Raw genomic sequence first — 17,137 nt, 5'->3', positions numbered from 1 at the left:
CTGTTTCAGTTTGAACTCATCCTTCTTAAGGACAGGAGGCTGGAGTTGGTCAGATGTTCCAAGATGACTTTCAGCAATGCCTTGCAGCGAACAGTATTAATATTTCTTTCACCTACAGAAATACGTCTCCCAGTAAATTCCAGAAATTAATTTATTATTTTCACACTTTTATCACACTAGCCTTTTATAATCATCTAGCGATCCGTTAAGACATCCAAGCTTGTCTCATCTTTCATAACAACAAACTGCTGTCACAGCAGACTTTCATATCTCCACTGGTATGACCTAACACCCTGCTATTAAGTTTCTCCCCATTATTTTGCCAGACCATTCTTTCTGCACGATATTCTCAGCTGCCTGTGTGTTTCTAATGCCTCCTAATATCACAAGGGGAATCCTATTTTTTCACTGCAAATTAAAGTATTAAACAAAAAAGTTTCAATCTAATGCTAATGTAACATTAGGCAACACAGAGTGGTCTTGCCAAGAGCCTGGGGAAGTGCAGCAAGCAGGCACCACTACCCTGTTCAGCTTCTTTCACAATTTCTTCCTTAGCAATTGTGACCAAGACAAATTCTACTTTGTCCATGCCATCTCAGATTATTTTTTATGGTTTTCCTATATCAGTTACAGAAAGTACACCCTACCACCTTCATGCTCTCCAACACTTGCATTCCTACTACAGTTATAAATCCATCACGTTTCTACTTCCTCTGCAACATTCAGTTTTAAGCCCTGCACCAGTACTTCTGCTCTTCAGAGCCCAGATTCCTGACATTAGTGCACCAATATCTCGGTCCAACTAAACCAATGTGGGCTGGCAGAAACCTTTCTTGAACTCATTACCAAACTGACTACTGTTCTCATTATCATTCTCAACACCCATTCTTCCACCCTTTGGTGTCCTGTTTTCTTTTCCCACATCGGCTTGCATATTGAAATCAGGGGTAGGACTCTGCAACATTCATAACTCAAGTCCACTTCCTAATGTAAACATTTTTAAAATAAAAATTCAAATTAGAATAGGGGAAAAAAAGGTGTGCTGCCACCTAACTACAGTGGAAGTGGACTGTATTACATCATACAGCAAAAATTCCCCAATAGCTGACATAAGAACAGGAAAAGTCTGGTGAGAGAAAATACCTGGAGCTGCTGTACTGATGCTGTATTGATGTGTTTCTGGGAAAGGCAGACCCATTCTGAGCAGCACAACCGCATCGTACAAGGAAAAACCTTTTCTCCTATACGTCCCCTCCATTTTTTTTTTTTTTTTTTACTTACTAGACCAGGCATTTTAGCTATGTAATAACCAACATTAATTGACACATTGCTATACTACATGGAAAATATGTGACTTAAGTTATCACAACTCAAACTTCCAAGTATGAAGTGATCCAATACAGTTATATAGAAATCAGGTGTGGTCAGCTGAGATTTGAGGATTATATACTTCCCTCTGCAGCCTTTGAAATAGGCGTGCTTTGCTAAAACTAACTGTATCTGTTCAGGTAAACAGTTTTCTATATTCAAATGATACTAATCCAGAGTCGAACCTTTGCCTGTCTTGCCTTTAAGCCTGTGGGGAAAGGATAAGTTTATTCAGTGCTCAGCTAAATCATACATGATCTTTGTTAGAAGTCATAAATGACAGCATAACATATATAATAAATATCATCATAGTTGATGATGTGAAAGGTAGCTCTAATACGGGTGGGGGGTCTTGACCAAGAAAGAAGCATCTTCTGTTTTTCTATAACTCCACCAGAGGTTTTGCCTAGATTTATTAAAAGCTTGGTTTCATGCAGGGATTTTGGCAGTGGTAAAAAAAAAAAAAATTAAAACAAAAAAAAAATTCAAGAAGAAACACTGAAAATAACTAATGTCATTGTGGTAGTATAATAATGTTATAATGCTTGTAAAAGGATGAAAATAAAATTCTGAAACAAAACATTACATTGAAATGAAGCAGAATATGATTTATACAAACTACTGATCCTTTTCCCTGTTTATTCAATTGAAGAAAAATACCAAAACACAAGAAAGTTAATCCACACAAGATTGTAATTTTGTTAACATTGCATAATAGAATTTATACATTATGAAAATGTTCCAAATTCCTGTAGTCAGTATTTTTGGCACCAATTTTAAACCGAGTCTTACATTAAGCTAACATCTGTTTTCTGACCTTACAACACTCGCTTCATTTTATTACAATCATTTGCCTCAACTGCATCCTCCAGAATTTTGAATCAATATCAACAATGAATTAATTCACTTTGCCAGCCCTCAGGCAACCACATCTTCCATTTCCTCAACTTTTTTCCACTGTACTATATCTTTTGAAGATAGGGGAAAAGGTCAAATAACATCTTAATTTGTCATAACAGAATAAATACTTCTATCAAATTCATTAAAAGGATCATAGAAAATGGACCAGAGAAAAACTGTACCATCATGTTAACCAACTTAAAGGGAAGGTTCCCAAAATACTTTACAGACTTAAAAGCATCATGCAAACCATAAGTAAAAATGTCATTTTCTTCACTAGTAAAAAACCTCAACAAAGACAAACAGCAGCTCCATATAACCAATCTCCATTTCCAGATGAAAATTTGGCCAAACCACTACATTGAAGAGGATCGACATTTTTCGACACTTCATATTATGAAGTGTCCCACTCCAGCTAGTAAACCCCAAGGACTATGTCTGTATTCCAAGCTGAGTGTATCTATGATTCACACACAATTTTTTCAGCTTTAAATTGATGACTTTGGCCAATAATGGCAGCGTGCTAAAGTTTCAGTAGTCTAATATTTGCCCTGAGCATTATAGACGTCCATGTCTACCAGTAGTATAAGGATTCTTCTCCCCTCCTTTTTAAGGACTAGAGCAATCACTGTGGCATAGGAAAATGAGAAACTACCCATAAAAACAACAAGGTTTTGGAGCGAGGTCCACGAGTAGCCCAAATGACGTCATCCTCATAACAAGTGACGCAACAGAAGGTCAGAAGGACAAGCTTCACACAGTTTCTCTGGCGAACACAGATCTGGGACCTATCCTTCTTCAGTCCCAACAGTATTTACCTAGCTTCTCACTCTCCCCTTCTCCTTCTCGCACACAGTTAGCCTCACAAAACAAGGTGCACTTCAGAGGCGTGCAACAGGGGTTTCTACGTTAGCAGAACAGTCCAAAATGCCTACTTTATACACACGGTGGATTTACTCAGGTGTTGATTTCAACATGCCCGTCAATGTACTTGAAACCAAAGGCACTGCCACACAAATTACGCTGAGCAACAAGTGGCCCTGCATGAGCTACTTTGCAGTAACCCATTTACTACGTGATACGTCAAAGAGAAATCAGAGTTAGCTTCCCCCTGTTTCATTGAGGCTCAAAAGACAACATGGGATGGAGTGAGCAGCTTGCTAACGTTTAGTGAGTTTGGGGAAAATTAAGGTGTCTCTAATATCATGAGGCTGCACCCCAACTAGCTCTTCAACTGAAATTTGTCACTCTGTCTGCCCCTCCAGAAGGTGCATAGGAAGATACATTTGCAGGTACCAGCTAATGCTTGAAACCTTCATCTCATTCAAGAAAGGCAGCCTAATGTTCAACCTCCACATGCCCGGACGAATGTATTAACGGGACACTTGTTAGGGAGAATCATTAATAGCTACTATGACTAAGGGGAGAAGATAGTTATTGATGAATGTGGCCTTCAACTAGTTAAAGATGTTGTTGGCAATAAAGAGTCTTTTGCAGATGTGATCGCTTGCTTTGAGATCTGCCTGCAATTCAAACCCATTGCTGTACTGTAAACAAAACTCAAAGATCATGAAATTATCACAACATGCCAATGAAGACATGACGGAGGACAGCAAATTCACAGCCAACAAGCCCTAAGGAAGGTTTTGAGCATGGCCTCATAGAAAGCATACCACTTCTCCTTCGGGTTTTTCTTTTGTTTTCAGTGTGTTTAAAAAAAGGGTGAAAGGGAGAGCAGATCATTCGTGCATATTAGCTTTTGTTCTCTCAAATTCAGGTAACCATATCCCAATGGAATAAATCAACTATTATAAACCTTACGTGGCTTTATGCGTTCTACAATCCACTTCTAACATGGATTAAGATAGTTGTGACTAAATTAGCGCAGAATGACTTCTGTGTCAATGGATCTTAACTCTGTATTAGCCTGGTCATTCTCTAATTCATATTTCTTTGCACCACACCACATTTCCCATCCTGCTCCATTGGTCAGAGGGCTTCTTCATCTGCTGTCACCTCCACACTTAAATGCTGACACGTACTCACGACCAACTTAAACACAGCATTCTTGTCATAATAGCATCTTATTATGCCTTGAGCACCTGTTTAAAGCACTGAATTTCACAAATAACTTGTAAAAGAAAAACTGGTTTTTTTTTCACCCTCTTCAAATGCCAGCATATAGTTCAGTTGCAAAAAAAGAGTTACTTCTCCAGCAGACTGTTTTGTGTTTCATGAGCTGTACAGCATTAGGTATACACAGAGGAACCCTCCTGAAACACAGGCCATTGTACTGGGGTATGTAATACAGATTTAAGAATGAACTCAAAGCTCAGATGAAAATTTGGGGTTAAAACATTCATGCTGATGTGGACTCTTACTCAGAGTCCAGTTCCTCCTGGAAGTTGCAAACCTTGGACAAGTTTTCTTAAGTCACAAGAGGAAGTTGCAAGAGTTCTCAAAAAAAAAAAAAAAAATCGGACAGTGTCAAATCCAGTGCCAGTAAGTTACACTAGCAGAAATGAAGTTTTGTGTTGTTTAATCTTTACAGAGATACCAGAAGAACATTCAGCACTAACTGCGTAAGTATTCCTGTGAGGAACCACCTCATCTTGTTCTTACTTGATGTAAGCAGCAGAACCTCCCTTAACTTCAAGGATGTAAGACTCTTCAGGTTCCAGCACTTCACAGATGTCTATTTATAACTCATTTATTTTACTTAATTTTAAACTGTGTTAATTATATTCCTTTGAGGGTGTGAATCTAAACCAGGAATATTCTAGCTGATTTCTTGCCCAGTTTAGTAAACTGTTCTAAGCAACTCTTGCAATTTGGGAAACACGCAGGGGCACCAAAGGCTATTGTCTGAACCAACAGTTTGATGAAAATATGATAAATAGAACTAAAAGAGCTATATCATGAACAGTTTTTGGAGTTTTTTGGATGAAGTCCTCGAGATCAGGGGTTTTTTTTAATAGATACGAGTACACTCTGCATAAGCCTACCAAACATATCCTGACAGACAGGAAATTGCCACTGATTCAAGTCTGAAAGCCTGGCGTGTAAAGGCAGAAGCACACTGTGAAAGTGTGAAAGTCTTGTGAAACTGGGGTGACAGAGTGTAAAAGGAAATACGTCACTGAATGGACATGGAGTAAGAATTCACATCCAAGTTTCTAAGCATGCTTTTCACATTTGTTGCACACATGAACATGAATAAGAAGTTTCCCTAAAGTTAACCGAAATTAAAAATATTTTACATTCTTTCCATTTTCAGAGAGGAGTGAGAGTGGGAATCTGGAAACTCTCTTGAGGGAGGGTTGTGAATCACTGGTGTGACAGTTCACTTGATTGTTCCTGCTTCAAACGTTCTGAGGAAGAACTGGAGACCTTGGATTTTAAACACACGTATGTCTTTACAGCTGATCTTTCTCAAGGCCAAAAACGAACACAGTTTCCCAAATCACCAGGACAGCAGCTGAATATTAACTTGACTGAAGTTCTTTTATATTTGAGAGAAGTTATTCTACACTAAATAGAAGTTCTGAGTGGACAACTGACTTGAAGCAGTGTGCTGCATTTGCTCAATATGTTAATTCATTTTCAGAAACCGATTAATACTTTGCTGCTACAATTTCAACTTTGCCTTGATATTTCTTGTCTTCTCTCTAAAACCAACTGACATTGCTGTATTCACACTGTGTCGTTACTGGATTGCACAGCATTTAGTAGTTTCTGTTGTTTCTAGTCCTGCTTAATGGTCAAGAGCCTTGCAATTGATAGCAGATGAAGACCTAGCAGTTACAACCACAGCCAGTTCCGCTGAACCAGGCTCTGCTCCTGTAAGTGACTGCACACAACTTGCAGGAGCTCTACAGGCTTTGAGACACTCAGGCCAGGACTTTCTAAACTGAGCGCAGGACACGGATCTTAATCAGTAGGACAGCATGCATGATGATTTTGGCAGATTTAGACTCACGGTAAACTGGAGGTCCATGACAAGAATTATTTTCACATTCATACTGCAGACTGCAAGAATTTTACAGCACTCTTATTATGACCATACTGGCTGCTCATTCAAGTTTATAACCTTTGTAACTGCAAATATCAAATATATAGCTCATAGGCAGGCCATGTGATAACACTGTACCTAACAAAAACATCTCAGGGCTGTGCACAAGCCCCATTGTTTATATGTGACTTTAGCACTCACAGCACATGCAGCTAACTTTCCTAGCAAGAAGTAAGAATAAATCAGTGTTCATGATGGTTACCCAAGTTTGTTTCAGGAGAACTGTAATGAGTCCACAATGAACTTCCACTTGAATTCCATAGAATTAAGCGTTGTGCAAAGAAGATGCTTTAATAATGAGTAGGACTGCTTCATTGATAGGCGTGCATGGGACATTGTCAGGACAACACAAACCATATGATAAAAGGCGTAGGAAAGGAGCTGAAATCCCTGAGAAGTCAGAATTGGGATTGATGCTGAGAAATAAATGAAGAGGGAAGATTGCAGAAGCAGAGAGATAAACAGAGAAAAACACATCAAGTAAGAATGCAAAGGATGATAACTAATGGGGTAGAGACAATTACGGTCCCTAGGAAAACACATAATCTCAATCAGTATGACAAGATACAGAACATGTAATAAACATAATATACTCACATCACTGAAACTGTATTCTGTGCCCACAGAAGAAATTAATTTCTTGTGTCACACCATACCAAGCATCTTGATGTTTTTGTTTTTATTGCAGGAGCAAGGAAAAGGACTTTTCACCCATTTAAACCTAGCAGAAGTCTGCCATTGTACATAGTCAAATACATTACAGCAGAGAATACTGTTCTGATCTCTGATTCAAATAAGCTATTCAAATGCTGAATTTTGCATTTTCTGACACTTGTATCCAATGCCCTCAGACTTGCTCAAATGCTCCATCCAGAGCAGAAACATCTCACCTGAAGCACCTTTTTCTCCACTTGTTCACTCCACCAACCAAACCTCTTTTCTGCTGGTGCTGGCTCTGCTGAAGTTGGTTCTTCAAAACTTGCACTGCCTTCCCAAAGCTAAATTTCTTAAGTTTCACTTTCTCTGGGGACAGAGCGTACAGGGCATGTTGACACCGAGGAGTGCAGCATAGAAATCCTGGAACAAGAGCTGTTGCCTTAGCACCACACACCCACAATAGCAAGCCTCGGTTTCTTCTTCACAGGCCAGCCCACATGCCGATAAATCCATGCTCTGCTTCACTGAACCAGGTGTATTTACAAGAAAGGTCAATGCTGGCTCAGAAACCTTTTATATGTGCCACTACACAGCACGGAAAAACCTCCTGCCTACAACAGAAATGAAACTTGACCAGAGAAGGTCAAAGCAACATCACAGAACAGCAGACGAAGGGGTAGCAGACGATCTACACTGACCATCTTCAAGATAGAAGCTAATCTGTTTCAAGTCAGGTTGAAGTCACCATTTTAACTCAGACGTGGTAAACTGTGGTAGCTGGCTCTAAAAAGCCAGCTAAAGATGGATCATTCCTACACTTACTACATGCTCTAGATAGAAGAGTCTTGCCAGCCATCTGTAGAAGTACAAAGCTGCCCTTTAAGGAGGCACAGGCTCCTTAAACCACTGTGAAGACCTTGTCAGTACTGCCAGGTTTGTACTCCTTTGGACTTCACACCTCTTCAAGAGGCTGGGGGGTACGTATTTCTGGATGCATATTCCCTGATAAAGTAGCACAAGTAGATTACAAATGATAATTAGATTATGAAGGATGCCAAGACTTATTTTTCTGGAAGGGGAAAAAGAAAAGTTGCTGCACAGAGATCTAAATCAAGAGGTCAAATAAACAGCTTATACCACTGACAGTCCTGAAGACAAAGCTGGAGAGAAAGAATCAACAGAATGATGTTGGGCAAATGAAAGAACGATGGGAGAAAAAAAAAGGAAACAGGGGTAGGAAGGGAGTAGTGCTACAGCAGGATAAAGACTGAAACATGGCCTTTTTCCCAGGAAATTGGGGAGAAAAAGCCCCAAACAAACAGCACATTATTACTAATGAACGTGTTTGAAGCAGTGCAACTCTGAGACTTTTTCAGACACACTGGCAAGGGTTATGGCAGGGGGATGGGAACTCCTACCAAGAAAATTTAGTGGGAGATTTTCAGAAGAGGCAAGCTCTCCTGGTCAGGCCTAGTGGCAGTACTGCTGTCCGCTGTCTGCCTAGCAGAAACTGTCAATCAGGCCATCTACATCCCAAGAGAAACTGGCTTAGTGTTCACCTCAATATGGCCCAGTGCTTCTCCACTGGAGCCAGGACAGCTGCTGCAATCTGTCTCACAGCCAGTGCAAGTACAGCTGGAAATCAGTGACAGAGCAAAGACCTTGCAAGACAGAAAAAGGAAGACAAAGTGCCATGCCAGCAATACAGCAGAAGAGTTGCTTAAAAGGCAAGTTTTCCTACACCCCTCACGGGCTGCTATGCTTCTCTCTAGACTTTGCATAGTTTAGCAGATCTTCTGCAATGGTGGGTCTGTAGTTACAAAAATGTACTATGAATCTCACTTGCACGCCCTGCTATGCCGTAACGGCACATTCAAATGACTCTTGCAGTGTACTTCGAACAAGTTGAACCCAGAACATCCAACATAGGATTTCCTCTTTCTCCTGCCCATCCCCTTCCTGTGTGTTTACTAAAAATTTTCACTTCCTCCATGGCACTGACACCAGCTCTGGCCACTGCTTAACCCTGTTCTCCAGCTCTCGTCCGCTCACACCTGAATCACAGCTACCCCGGGCATTCAGCACTTACTGAAGGGTTTTAGAAAGCCCATCAAGACACATGCTAAGGGTGGGATTGCCCTGGAGAAAACCATTTTCTGTCCACTGGATCTAATGAATGTAAGTCTCATGATGCTGGCAAGGGATACACGACCAGGCAAGTTCAGTAAATGCAATAGATGCACTATTATCCAGATCTTTTCCTACTCAGTTGATAGTACCGGGAGATACTTTCTTTGTCTGAATAGAGTAAAACTTAGTCATAGGTCACACCTACCAATTTATAAAGGTTACCATTATGTAGGAATTCAAACATACTCTTTACCTTTTAGTATCAACTTTGTTCTAAGCCCCTGGTACAGTCATACGTGGAAAGAACAAACCTGCTCAGCAGCCAAATATACCTCTGCACTAACTCCTGTGATACCATATTGTTTCAGTTTATGCCCAAGAAGAAGCTTGAATAAGATTTAATCAAAAAATTGATCAAACAGGTTTGTATACACCTATCTGCACAAACTAATGAAGGAAACATGAAAAGCTAAGCAAGGTATTATAGATGCTACATCAGAAAGCCCACTTCACAGACTATGTTTTTGTTGATGAACTTCCTGAGACGGCTTTCTGTTAAACCAACAGAGTAGTTAAGAACACATCCCAGAGGGAGCCCATTCCCTCCAAACTCTTATCATGTCTAGAATTCCAGTAGCCCTCTAAAATAGAGAAAAAATTGCCTTTCAGAAATGGCTTGGCCACAAGACCGTGCCCAGTAAAAAGCAGGCCTTTGCAGATTAAAGTAGCAAATTCTACAACGTATCAACCACAATTTAGACAGGAAGAAGTAGCCTCATGCTACACGCAGCAGAGACCATAGAGGAAGAAGGACACATTGTTCAGACTGTTTATCGTTTGAGTCCTTTGAACTGAAGAAGTAAGATAGTACGCTGTGCAAACACAGGAACCAATTGCAGATACTTAAGATGCCAGCAGTTTGAAATAGATAGACAATGCTGACCTAAGGGATAGCACATACTGGCCTGACTGGTGCTAGTCTCCCCTTTTTCCCCTGAAGAAATGAGATCTACCCATTCCCCCCTTCACCTTTCCTTGTTCTCCCCCTCCTTCTCTCCCCAGCAAAGTGTTACTGTCAAAATACTGTCTCTCTTCTGACATTGGGCTGACAAAAATAACTAATCTGTTTACCTCTATGAGTAGTTCTTTAGGGCACACAGCAAATACAAGTAACTCATAAATATTTGGAGAAAATGCTTCCAACACAAGATGAATTCTGCCTTTGCATTTTGTTCCATGAACCCACATTTTCAGGAAAGATGCCGAACATGACTGTGAATGATTCAGCCTCGGAAATTACAGCATTTAATGACAATGTCAACAGGAAATGTATCTGAATCAGGCAAAAATAAATATGAAAGCACAGACCTTTCCATCCTTCCCTGAAAGACAATTAAGTTTAAACTAGGAACAGTCACACTAAGGACAGTTACATTGTATTTGCCTTTTATTAGTAGAAGCTGATTTCTTTGAGAAGGTACCGTTATTGTTTACAGTATGGCAGTCTCCTTCTCCTTGTATGCTTCACTAAAGACTGTTTTCATATGAACGTAATTTTACATTTTTTATCTACATAGTTTACTGTGGTATGGCCCGGCAAGTCTGGAAGCCTTTCCCTCTATACCATCTCTAGCGCTCCTACACTCTTGAAAGAGGGGACACAAATAAATGGGAGAAATAGGAAGTAGGAATATGATCAACGGGAGAAAAAAATCATAATTCTCAGCTGGGCAATGGGTTCTTCTACAGAATGAAGCTGTTCTTCTAGAGAAACAAATCCTATAGGGGTAAAATAACAATTAATACTACTTAAGAGTCACGTGGTTTGGTGTAATTATTTACACACTGAGCTCCATAGCTTGAGAAGGAAGTATCACCTCCTGCACACAAAGCTCATACAACCCTCAGGATTCCCAGCCAATGGATTCTCCTCCCATCCCTCACATTAGCATGTGACAGCTCACATCCTTCAGGGATCATTGGTGCTGCAGAAATACACCTCTGTGTACAGCCATGCTGCTGGAGCAGAGTGCTAGTCTAGGAACCCTAGTCTACACCTAATGCCCACCTCATGCCTTTATTTATTTATTTATTCCTCATCTGCTTGTTTTCTGCATTCACGTAGTTCTGCAAAGGGCTCCCTGAACCCCAAGAGTAAAACTGGCTCTACAGTTCCCTGGACACAAGAAATAAAGCCACTCAGTCACTCAGAATATACACATAGCGAAAGGAAGAAAGACCTCAGCCCCTCCCCAGATCACCTAGCCCTTCGAGAAAAATAAAATTTGGTTCATGGTCAACATGTTTCCATCCAAAAGCCTCAAAGATGCCCATGAAGATTCCAAATAACATGCAAAGTACCGATAGGAAAACATCTCCTTTTTGTGACAGAAACGGAATCACATCTGAGATTAAATACTGCAGTTCTTAAACTTTCTTGAACAGCTACCTAGAGGTCAAATGCTGCTCCCTGATGTGTGGCACAAGAAGGGCCAGATGTAGCATCTCTGGTCTTGTGAGCCATCCCACTGAAGATCAGCTGCTAAGCTGAGCCGGGAGGACCTTGGACCTTTTTCACTGCCCACGTTAGGAATTGCTTCCCACAACGCTTGCTGTTCTGTGATGCCATTTATCTTACAAGAGCCAACAAGGCTATAGGAAGATAGCTCACTTCAATTACATAGATAAAATGGGGGGAAAGGTATTACAAAAGAGTTACTTATACATTCATAAATACTTATATATTTATAAATACATGCAAGAAAGAATTTCACATTTATGGAAACTCTCTTGAGAAGGGAACATTAAAAACCGGAATCTTAAACACCTTAAAAGGCAATGGGGTTTAACTTTGTACAGGAAACTTTTGTAATTTATTGCATTGTCAGAAAAAGTCATCGTGCAACTCTGCCGGTCAAGGAACTTATAAGGAAAGGCCTTGTCCTTTACCTTACCTTGTCCTCTGTACATTTATATAGGGAAAAAAACCCCTTATTTACTCAAAAAACCTACAGGAGAAAAGCAGAATAACTTCAACTCAGCCAGTTACTGTACAAAAAAAAGATGATCATTCTACACCATAACGGTTAAAAAGAAAAATATCTCAACAGTACACAATTAAAATAGATCTTTAGGTTATTAAATCAAGAATTCTTTTCTAACTAGTCTGTAGCTCACAAAGTTGAAATGGAGAAAGAAAAAAGCTATAAATCTCAAAAGAGATCCACAGAATGAGACATCTGTTCATCTGAGAATTCATTAATTTTAATCCTTACCCAAGATTCCATAACATCCTATTAACAGTATCTAACTGATTTCTAGGCTGTTGCTACTTTTTCAGAGAAAACTATTTGATTTTTTTCTCATTCATACTTTCAGGCTGTTGATGGTACCTATTACAAAGATACAAAGTCCCAACACATAAAAGATAAGTAACACCTACTCTGTATTCAATACTGGGTTGGAAACAATTCACACAAACACAGTTTGACTATCCCTTCAGTAAAACTGAGCTACATTTTCCCAGCATAGCTTTGCAATTTCCCAACAAAAATATCCCCCCCCCCCCCTTTTTTTTACTAGCTCTTCAGTGATACTATGCTGAGTGCAGACTTATCTACTTGGCACTCATTCTTTACAGATACTTGCTACTAACATTAAGATTTCTAAATTACAAAAGTCTTCCAGGGACTTTATGGGATCAAGCTAAAAAATGTAATTTCCAATTTTTATTATGATGTGCTAAAATACATTAAGATTGGTCAGACAGTTTCTTTTTTCCGAAAGTGGGAATGAAAGGCAAGAGATGGGATATCGATTTGGGGTTTCGGATGAAACAACATTGTAAGACTCAATCCTTGTGCTCCCTATGTATGTCCACAGTAATATGATCTGGCTAAACAAGTTTTAAGCGATAATCTCTTTGGTCTTTAGTGCCAACAGAGGGGAGCGAAGCAGCAAGATAAGTTCCTGCAAACCCATTCACTGCAAACACATAAAAGATGCGATTTCAACAGCCGAAGGTACGGCATCAACTGGGGAGATCTAGCTTGACTTTCAGATCCTAAACTAAAACTGGAAGGAGAAGACCCCTCAAGACCATTCCCTAGGCATACAGTACCGCTACAACAGCGGTCGGTGAGAAACACCACGCACCAAACCTTCCAGTACCATTTTCTCGTCTTTCTTTTAAGCTAAAGCACATTCGAACATACAGTTAAGAGGAAGCAGCTTGAACTTGGAAGACGCTCCAGGAATTACTCTCCTAGGAAAAAAGCAGTGTAAGAAGGAATACCCAGAGGCCACATTGTCTCTCCTAAGTCAAGGCTGCCGCCTTGGCTTGAAACACCGACTGCAGACTTTGATCGGCAAATTTTACACGCTCTCTGGCACGAAGCAGCCAGACGGCACCCGAGCCCTCGAGATCATAGCCGGAGCCGGGCAAAGCGGCAAGAGGTAAATCACGCTTTTGAGAATCTTTCCCCCCCCAAACGCCGCATTTCCTTTAAGACCCCATCCAGTCCTACCGGGAAGGTCAGGCGACAGCGGCGGCACCTCCTCCGGGAGGCAGAGGCGAGGGCAAGCCGCCCGGGAAAGCACCTGGTACCCGCCGAGCCGCGGCGTGCCGTGCCGTGCCGTGCCGTGCCGTGCCGCGGGCACGGAGGCGGCCCGGCCGGGCACCCCCCGCCCCGCTCCCTCCCGGTGCGCGCCCGCGGGAGAAGCCGTCAGAGCGGGAGGAGAAGCCGTCAGAGCGGGAGAAGCCGTCAGAGCTGGGGCTGCCTCCCCCCCCGTCCCCGCCGCCGCCGCCGCCGGCCGCTCCCGTCGCTGCCGCCCGGCGGGGGCGGGGGGTGCCGGGCGAAGGCACTTACTTTCCCGGGTGCGAAAGTTGAGCGGCGGCGAGCGAACTCCACGGTTACCGCCGGGGCGCCGAGAGGGGAGTCCCGGGGGCGGCGGGGCTGGGCTGGGCTGGGCTGGGCCGGGCCGGCCTCGGTCGTGCGTGCGGGGCGCGGCGCGGCGCGGCGCTGGTGCCCCGCCGGCCGGGAGAGGGGGGCAGCCGGCGGAGGAACGGCGCAGGGCCGGCGGCGGTTGGCTCGCAGCCTGCGGCTCACTTCCTGGTGCCGGCTTCGATTTGCATGCGGGGCTGCCAGGGGCGAGAGCAGAGGGGAGCAGAGAGGAGGGAAAGGCTGGCGGCGGGCGGGCGGCGGCGGCGGCGGCGGGCGGCCCCCGCCAGCGGCGCCCGGCGGGGAGGCGCAGCTCCTGCGGCGGCAGCGCGGAGCGGCGGCGGGGCTGTGGCGGGGGCCAGGTGGGGCAGGAGCCGAGGAAGGGCCGTGGGGGGTGATGCCGCTGCCGGGCTGCCTCGGGGCCGGCACAGCTGCCGCGGTCAAGGAGTGAGTGCCCACCCCCGCCGCCGCCGCCGCGGCCCCGGCCCCGAGCAAACCTCCTGAGGCGAGCGAGCTCGCCCCCGGTGGGAGTTAGAACCAAATAAAACCGTGCTAGCCTGAGAGGCGAGCCAGGAAAGGCCGTCTTGTTCCACCAACAGCCTAAAAAACCATCACAAACTTCTCCAAAACTCAACTTGAGCAACTTCTAGGGTCTATTGGAGGCTGGGTTGGAAGAAAACAAAGAACAAGTAAGGTTACCTTTTAATTTTTTTTTTTTTCTTTTAAGAATCATTTACGAGCCTGTTGAAAAGTGAAATAAAATCTGATAGGTCAGCAAAACAGGAAATACGAACGTGTGGACGTAACACCCAGAGGACGCAGCCGAACAGCGCTACAAGAACCGGGGTCAGGGTGTCATATGTGTACTGCCAGACCACCCGGATGAGTTCGGGGCATGGAGATTTCAAAGGCAGGACTTCAGAAGAAAAGCATTTAACTTTTCCGTATAAAGTGTTGAAGACAGCAGAACGCGTTTGGCGAACAAAGTGGTGCCACAAGATGCTCAAAGGTATCTCTGTACCCTTTCTTGAAGTCTACCGATAAGGCCTAACTGCGAATTGGAGCAGACTGGGGAGCTGGCGAGGACTCCCAGCCGGGCATCCAAATACCTGAAAATGGCTCGATGCAGCTCACACCCTGTGGGCTTAAGAGAAGAACCTGAATCATGTCAGTAGGCCTTACAGATCTTTGGCACTGATGTAGAGGCCTGCCACTCATCGTGATGTGCAGCTGACACCATCACTTCCCTCAAGTATGTGCTGCAGTCCTGTCTTGAGGCTGTGACTCCAGCACACTGGCCGCTACCTTGATCCCGTAGGAGACTCGGTCTGTAGAAGCAGTCAGACCATAATCTGTCACGTTTCTAGATCGGTCCCAGATGTCCCCAGACATCTGCAGAGCTCTGAAAAGCAGTGGGCAATAGCTGCTTCTCTTCTTTGAATTGTATAATCAATGATTAAAATAATGTCATGTAGATACTCTGTATAAGACCAGCCTCTCAAAATATTGTAGGGTGAAACAGCAAGGAATTCCTTCAAGTTCTATTAATAAAAAGTTGGTAAATGTTTTCTCCCTTCCCCCAACTTATTTAAAGGTGTTTAAAAAGAAAAAAACCCACCACCACCACCACCAACAAGAAAACCCAAACCACAAAACAACCTTTTTCCCTATGAAAAGTTTATACAAGAGGGAAAGATCTGATTTAATTTACATTGTCTTGGGTTTGGGGAATTTTTTTGGTTGGAAATTTGGATTCCAAAAGTTTATGTAAAATGAGCTATTTCTGTTTGGAAGTGCTATCACAGAGGCTCAAGAGAACGTACTGTTAGTGCCTCATGTCTCCATTTTCCTCTATGGGGTAAGTACCTTGATCTTGTATCTTTCTTCTTGGAGAGGAGAAATGGTGCACAGATCCCACATCTGTCTTGGCCTCTCTCCTTTCCTCCCTATTTCTTCTTTTCATTATCAAGTGTTCCGCTGGGTTTAAAATCCGCCTTCTCCTATCAAAGTGTTAGTGAAAATAAAACAAAATTTAGTTTTATAAACGCATGATAGAGTCTAGCGGTCTAGTAAAAGACAATCTTACCTATAATGTGAATAATTTGGGGAAATTTAAAACGTGCTGAATTACCCTTAATAGGCTGCTGTGCAAGAGTAGATTGAGGAGGCATAGCACAAACTCATCAGTTCTGCCCTGGAAGAACTAATATGAAGAAGGGTTGGAGTAGAATAAATACACTGTGCTTTATAAGAAGAAAAAACAAAGAAAGGTTGTTAGTATAATTTGAAATAAGTCATGGGTTTATGCATCCTTGTTCCCACTGATAAGAAGAATATGTAAAAAATCTACCTTAGAATGTGTAAGCAGGAAAGGAACTCTCTCTCTCACTGTGTATTTACCAAAAGGGAAAGAAAGCTGGTTCCAGCCTCCCTACGTCTGTAGATCTGCTGTTAGTCACATGTTTTAAATGTCTTTGCATATGGATCAAGAAAATTGGGGGTGGTGTAAAATGGGGCAAGAAAAAAACTTCAAGCCTGTCACTGAAGTGGAAGTCCTTGTACCAAGGACTGTGGGTCACGTTAGCCTGCTAGCGTTCCGCTCAGCGATTGATTTTCCGCTTTGGGCCGGCTTGACTCCCAGACCATGTCTCTACTGCTGAATTAAGCGTGGCTGCAAGACAGTGCTCCAGTACTGAAGCCAGCCAGGGCTGCAAGAGCCCACGTCTGTGCTCTTGGCATCCAGAATGCGGGGACTACACCAAACTGCTGGTTGAATAGTCCCTGGCCCAGGCTGACTTCCAGATCAGCTCTGGAAATTTTTTAAGAGCAGTAAGTGGCCTGGGCCAGGGATCAATCCAGCAATTTGCCAGTAGGCTCAGAGGAACGTCCAGCAATATTTCCTTGGGCACCATTGATTACTGGCCTATATGTAGCCCTGTAGACTCCAGACCAATCCAGCTACGCACTTGTGTGGGTAGCTGCTGACCATTGCTTGGATTGCATCCCGGAGCATGAAGTGGCACAAACTGTAGAGGACAGTGGCTCTGGGCAGTAAATCAAACTTTGTCAC

General features: G+C 42.9%; 1 protein-coding gene and 1 long non-coding RNA gene across 6 annotated transcripts in view; one reads left to right on the top strand and one right to left on the bottom strand.

Annotated features, from left to right (window-relative positions):
* Positions 1–14,257, bottom strand: part of LYN (LYN proto-oncogene, Src family tyrosine kinase) — a 56,557-nt gene extending 42,300 nt beyond the window's left edge. The window contains exon 1 of one of the 5 annotated variants that reach the window (XM_069779363.1): positions 13,996–14,257. The gene's annotated coding sequence lies outside the window, so the exon portion shown is untranslated. Of the gene's footprint in view, positions 1–7,230; positions 7,250–13,653; positions 13,757–13,995 lie in introns of those variants that run through there. The other 4 variants (XM_069779360.1, XM_069779357.1, XM_069779361.1 and 1 more) reach the window with 4 other exon arrangements.
* On the top strand, positions 12,729–15,693 carry LOC138684754 (uncharacterized). Its single transcript, XR_011324012.1, has 2 exons — positions 12,729–13,582; positions 14,795–15,693. It is a non-coding gene; the product is annotated as an uncharacterized lncRNA (long non-coding RNA).
* The last annotated feature ends 1,444 nt before the right edge of the window (positions 15,694–17,137 follow it).

The sequence above is a fragment of the Haliaeetus albicilla genome, chromosome 3 (genome assembly GCF_947461875.1).
Source record: "Haliaeetus albicilla chromosome 3, bHalAlb1.1, whole genome shotgun sequence".
Classification (NCBI taxonomy): Eukaryota; Metazoa; Chordata; class Aves; order Accipitriformes; family Accipitridae; genus Haliaeetus; species Haliaeetus albicilla.
The sequence above is the reverse complement of the archived record's forward strand: the minus strand, read 5'-3'. Positions and strand labels throughout refer to the sequence as shown.